The sequence below is a fragment of the Castor canadensis genome, chromosome 16, assembly GCF_047511655.1.
Source record: "Castor canadensis chromosome 16, mCasCan1.hap1v2, whole genome shotgun sequence".
Classification (NCBI taxonomy): domain Eukaryota; kingdom Metazoa; phylum Chordata; class Mammalia; order Rodentia; family Castoridae; genus Castor; species Castor canadensis.
Genome location: NC_133401.1, coordinates 46,172,474 through 46,178,838, shown reverse-complemented (window position 1 = coordinate 46,178,838; position 6,365 = coordinate 46,172,474). Strand labels below are relative to the sequence as shown.

Sequence of the window (6,365 nt, the reverse complement as noted above, 5' to 3'; positions counted from 1 at the left end):
AATAAGACTCAGGAGTGAGTCAGAAAGGCAAAAAAAATTTTACTTCTGCAGAAGAGTGTGCCACCAACACAGGTCTGATAAGCAAGCACTGCCCCCATCTATTAGTAGGAGTCAGGGTTCACAGTCTTTCTCCATTGACTATAGATGAGGTCCCTTTTAAGGTGTATTTACCTGAGAAAGGGCAAGGTTAAGATTTAACATTCCAGGAAGCCACCCATTAAGAAAACTTAATGAACTGCTACTTTAAAATAGATTTACCTGGGTTGCTATTTCTTTGAAGAAAAAGACAAGTTATCCCCCACAATGTCCCCCTTTTCTTTTTGTACCATTCTCTCATTTCCTTAAATTTGGTCAACATTAGGCTGACTTTCTCATTCAACAGTATCCAGGAGGAGGAGGTTATTCTGTTGATAACATACTTGGGTCTATTTGGGGCTGTTTCAATTAATCTTTAGACAAGACCCCAGACACAAGGGATTATACAACATCCAACGGTAGTGAGGACCCCTAACACAATAACTAATAAGTGAGGACTAAGGTCAGAACTCCTTTCCATTTCCCACACCATTTTTCCATCCATTCTGTAAGCGGGTCATTAACCCCTGAATTCTCAGTCAGTTCATTGGCAAGAGCAGTCAGTTTATGTATTCTTCCCTTTTCTGCTGCTAGTAGCATCTAACTTTTCTATTTTGCTGTCATCAAAGGACTCAACTGGTGTCTTTTAGATTGAGGCATTTGTTGACTGCCCCAGTGAGTGGAGTTATGGATGCTAAGGTTAAAGAAATGATGAATTGCACCAGTGGGCAAGTTCTGCTCCAGTTACTCAGAGAGCCACCAACAATGTTCCCTCTCCACTATATAACAGACTTTGGCTTAGAGTGGGCTTAATGCAGAGTAATTAGTTTCCACATATGTATGGCCTTGTATACATCCAGACAGATTTCCCAAAAAGTCAGTGTGTTGCCTCCCCCCACCAATCATGAGAGATAGGAGGTACAGTTGACAGCGGAACTTGGGAATCTGAAATTTTTAGAGGGTCTTTGCCTTTGGAAAGACTCCAAGTGTGATTCTCCCATGCAATCTCTTCTTGGAACAGAGCCATTATGCATGGTACCCCGGAGCTGTCTGAATTCTATCCTAGCAGAAAAGGGAACACTTGGGCCTGCAGCCATCCTGCAGCATAAGCATAAGAGTCCCAATGTTTAATGCACATACAGAATATTTTATCCATTCTACCCAGGCATTAGTTTCTCTATCTCTTGTCTCAACTTCTAGTTTTGTCTTAAATCTATAATTTTAACAACCTGAACATTGGTTGGCTCATTAGCCAGATTTGAGGCTTGAACTCAGAGTAGATATAGCCAAGCATGCTCCCTTCCCAGGGTGTTGGTCTACAGTCCACGCATTGGGTTCTGTTGTCCACCATGCATCATCCCAGTCCTTGTTTTTATATCCCCAACTAGGTTAAGAATATAGGTAATGATATCTTTCCCAAGTTAGACCCTAGAGTACATTACATGACAAGAAGTTGCTAACCATGGTTCAGCAACAGTCTTTATGAGCTGATGTAGAAGGGACAGGAGCATAGCAGTAGCAGGCTCATGCTGTCTCAAGGTGACTTTAGGGGGATTGTCTGGGTATGTGGTGGTCCAATAGTCTTTTAACCCTGGTGTAGTGAATCCAACCTTTCTCAGCTGTGTACCACAGTCTCAGTGGTTAGGAGAACTTGGAAGGGTCCTTTCCAGGTTGGCTGTATCTTCTCCTTCCAGGCTTTAATTAAGACATAAATTTCCTGGCCTGGAGGGAGGGACATTAAATTCAAGAGGGGGAGTTTGGGCCAGAAACCTTTTAGTCTAAGATAGAGCAGAATAGTTGAAACCATTGTGGGTAACTTTGAGGATCATCCTAAATAAGGGAGTCCATAAAGAATCATATTTTCTGGGAAGTACCTCCACTTGTAAGGTGGCTTCCTTGGCTGCCTAATCAGCTATTTGGTTCTGTCTAGCTTCTAGGCTTCACACACACACACACACACACACACACACACACACTTTTGGTGTCCAGGTACAAGTACAATTGCAGTTTCTTCTGGCAACATTAAGTTATCTAATACTTGGAATATTAATTCTTTATGGATGATGTCCTTCCCTCTACTGTTAATTAGTCCTCTTTCCATCCAAATTTTTCTGAATGTAAGTATCACCCCAAAGGCATATTTGGAACCCATGCAGATGGCTTCTTCCTTGTCTTTTAATAACTTTAAAGCCTGGTTGGGAGCATGTAATTCATAGGTCTGAGAGGACCAGTTATTAGGCAGTCTTCTGGCTTTTATGACACTTTTTAATTGATTGTCCATCAATCCCTGTTGTCTCAGGAAATTTAGGAGCTCAATGACAACCTCCACCACAGATCACTATGTCTTACTCCTTGTATCACTGCCTCGGTCTCCCCTTTTGCAAGGCAGCCTTGCTGAACCTTGCTCACATCCTTCGTTCTGGGTCCTTGCCTTCTCAGCACAAAGGACCTTGACATGGCCATGTTCATGTCAAGGTTTCTTCTCAGTCTATTTAGTTACTGGTCTCCCACAATTCAGGCTTTAAGTATGCCATCCTTGAGTAATCCCTCAACTACTGGTTGTACTCCCTTTTTGCCTTCTTTAGGAACAGGGTACTGTCTCCCACTCACTATTTCATTTTTATTTTTAAGTCCAATATGAATTGGGGAAATTGTTAGTCCTCTACAGTTACCGTCTTTGACTCACACCTTTAGCATTTGTTTTTCTTCCTTTTCAGAGAGAAAATTTTGTGTGACTTGTAACCCTTTTTTTGATTAACTTTTAACTCAGTCTCTATTTTGTTCTAAGATCTCATCCTAGCAGATTTGTTCCTGCCACAGATACAAAGAGAAAGACAGCCTCCATATTTTTTTTTCCTTTGTATTTAACCAATGTCTTTTTAAACACAGGAGTATTAAATCCTTCTCCCTTTACTTCTGAAACTAGTAACTTTAAATCAGATAGCTGATTGCCAGTGGGGATGTAGGTCAAAGATGAATGAGCTGCACTGAGTCTACCAGGAAGGGTATTTCCCTTTGGTTGGGTCCCATCTCCAAATTTATCAAAAGCTCCTGGTAGGATCCATAGAAGAAGAGCACTTGAATCCCCTGGTCTTCATCAAAAGACATAAAGGGAAATCACCTTTTCCAGTCTGGACATTCTCTCTTACAGTGTCCTGTCTTACCACATTTATAGCTCTTGTTTTCTCTTCTAGTTTCAAGCTGAATTTCCAGGCTTGGAGCCTTAAATTTACATTGATGTGTCTGTCTCTGGCTCTGAGACCAAAGGCCTACCTTTTTATCCACCATCCTTTCTACTATAGTTACCATTAATTTAGGCTTTTTTTTTTTTTGCTTTTCTTTGTCCCTTTTTACATAAACCATCTGCACTTCCTTTTAAAGTTCCTCCAAACCCCTCTGGTTCCAATTTTCTAGTTTTGGTTATTTCTTTGAAATATCAGGCCACCTATTAGTGACAAAATGTACCTTCAAGAGACCCTTGGCTTACACCATGGTGGCCATGAAAAAGCTTGTGGTGAAGGGGGGCAAAAAAAAGAAGCAGGTTCTGAAGTTCACCCTTGACTGTACTCACCCTGTGGAAGATGGAATCATGGATGCTGCCAATTTTGAGCAGTTTCTCCAAGACAGAATCAAAGTGAATGGGAAAACTGGGAATCTTGCTGGAGGTGTTGTAACCATCAAAAGGAGCAAGAGCAAGATCACTATAACTTCTGAGGTGCCTTTTTCCAAAAGATATTTGAAATCTCTCACCAAAAAGTGTTTGAAGAAAAATAACCTATGTGATTGGTTGCATGTAGTTGCTAACAGCACAGAGAGTTATGAATTATGATACCTCCAGATTAACCAGGACCAAGAAGAGGAGCAAGATGAGGATTAAAATTCACTTATCTAGAATATTTTGTATGAGATCTTGAATAAAACTTGGGAACCAAAATGGTGGCTTATCCTTCTATCTCTGCAGTGTGGATTGGACAGAAAGTTGGAAATCATAGTAAACAGGCTTCCTGTGGGCTGCCATTCATTGACTCATATTTACTTTTTTTCCTGCTTTTTTTTTCTCCAAACTATGAGTTCCTACTTTAGGGAACTGATAAGGGGGTAGAGGTGTGAACTTCAGATAGCTCCCATTTTATTTTAAAAAGTTAGTCAGTTGGGTCTGGTGCACTTCTCAAAGGGAGTTTCAGCATACAGCAAAGGATTTCTCATTCATTAAAAAACAAAACAAATGATTTCTTTCTGAGATTGTCCTGTCAATAAAATGAAGGTGTGGGGCATTGATCTTCACTTTTTAATTTCAAGTTACTCTCAATGCTCAATTATGTATGCTAACCCTCTTTCTTCCTACAGAAATAAAATGTGAGCCTTTAGCATTGCTGCATATTCTACCTTTCATAAAAGAGTTGGTGAGTGACTGTAGAAGTTCCAGGTTTTAAATACGTGTGTGCAGAAAAGAATTTGTAAATAATCATTGATTCCACTAGTCTTTGCAACAAGCCATCACTCTGGCCTCCAGTAGGGGGAGCTGGAGACAGTAGTAGAGCTTCCAGATGTGGGTATCTGTAAACCCCAGGGAGGGAGCCCTTCCATGCCCAGGGTTCTGGAGGCTTGCATGGAGGGACAGTGAGGAGGAGTTTTATGCATCTTAAAGCAATGTCGAGGCTTCATGTCAAAAGTGGTAGAGAGCTTGCTTGGTAGGCATGAGGCCTTGGGTTTGACACCAGCACCAAAGGAAAAATAAAACCTGCCAAGTAGTGTGCCTGCAAGGTAATGGGGCAGAGAATGAGGCCTCATCTTGGCACTTTGTGCCAATGGGTGCAGAAAATCAAGAACTGACAGGTGAGAAGGGTTCGAAAGACTGGGAAGATCTCATTGTCAAGAGTGACTTTGAAAGAGCCTCTGATGCCTTAGGGTGCCAGTCTGAAATCCAAAAAATTCCTTAGAAACACCTGCCTTGCTTTTTAATCACACTATAAAATCCATCTTTTTGAGAGCTTGCCTACTAAGCTGATTTCCACACCTGAAACTCTTGTGCTCTGAGAGTCATATAGCTGGAAATTAAATGTTCACGTTCTACCTTGGTTCCAATGTAACATTTGGTGTTTCTTGGATTGAGTTTAACATGTTGCAGCTTTGCAATTTCACTTGTGGCAAAGACTCCAGCATTTTCTCTGTCTATACAAATTTCTCAAAGAGAATTATTTGTACAGTTCTCCTCTGCCCTCACAGGAGGCAGGACTTCTTTCAAACTTCAGTAAGGCATCAGTTGCTCTTTGGCTATGTCCCTACCATAACTATTAACTTTGTAAGTTTGTGACTTGGGTTTGCAATTTTACTTATTTATCACATTGATGTTCCCACATAAAAATTTTTTAGTTTGACTGTTAAAATTAACCTTGGGCTGAAATTATCATCTGTTTTTAATAACTGGTCCCTGATTTTTAAAATTGTGATAAAATTGAAATTTACTGGTTTTCTATGCCTTTTGAACTCTTGTAATTGAGCTTTGATCACATTTCATATTAAAGTGGCTTAACACATGTCTACTATTAAAAAAATAAAGAGTCCCTGGCCCAGGGGGTTCTCAGGGTTCAACCCTGAATATTTTCTCATTTGCTCCTTCCACCTGGTTAGGATTTCTGAAGGACCTTCCTCCTTTCCTTGCTGGATATTAAATGCACTTTTCTTTCACCTTTTACTTTCAATGGGTAGAGGGTGATTGGTCCCTGTCTCCAACAGGGCATCAGTTGCTCTTTGGCTATGTCCCTACCATAACTATTAACTTTGTAAGTTTGTGACTTCGGTTTGCAATTTTACTTATTTATCACATTGATGTTCCCACATAAAAATTTTTTAGTTTGATTGTTAATATTAACTTTGGGCTGATATGTAACTTATCATTTACATATTCTACATATAAGCTACTTAAAAATTAAGAAAGTAACTAAAACCTAAAGGCTATCAGCTTCTAAGCATTTTTGAAAACTAAAACAACATAGCCCTTGTCCCATGCTTATATGCCATTTTTTTAAAGCCATAGTCCTGTGATGGGATGTCTTTTACGTTGGTGTTACACCAACTTTAAGACACAGAATCCAAATCGAGCATTTGTAATGAAAACCCCACTCAATGTAATACATTTACCAGTTTGTTTGTTTATTTTCCTTTCCCTCTGACTGGGGATTTTCTTTCCAGACCATTAACATAATACCTAGAGGGCTGTCTGGGGGACTTTCATCTTTGCCCAATTTTCCCTTGTTCTGAGATTAATCAATAATAGATTTGTTTGTTTG

At 40.0% G+C, this 6,365-nt stretch overlaps 1 pseudogene; it reads left to right on the top strand.

Annotated features, from left to right (window-relative positions):
• Positions 1–3,565: 3,565 nt before the first annotated feature.
• On the top strand, positions 3,566–3,904 carry LOC109702339 (large ribosomal subunit protein eL22 pseudogene; annotated as a pseudogene).
• Positions 3,905–6,365: the final 2,461 nt, after the last annotated feature.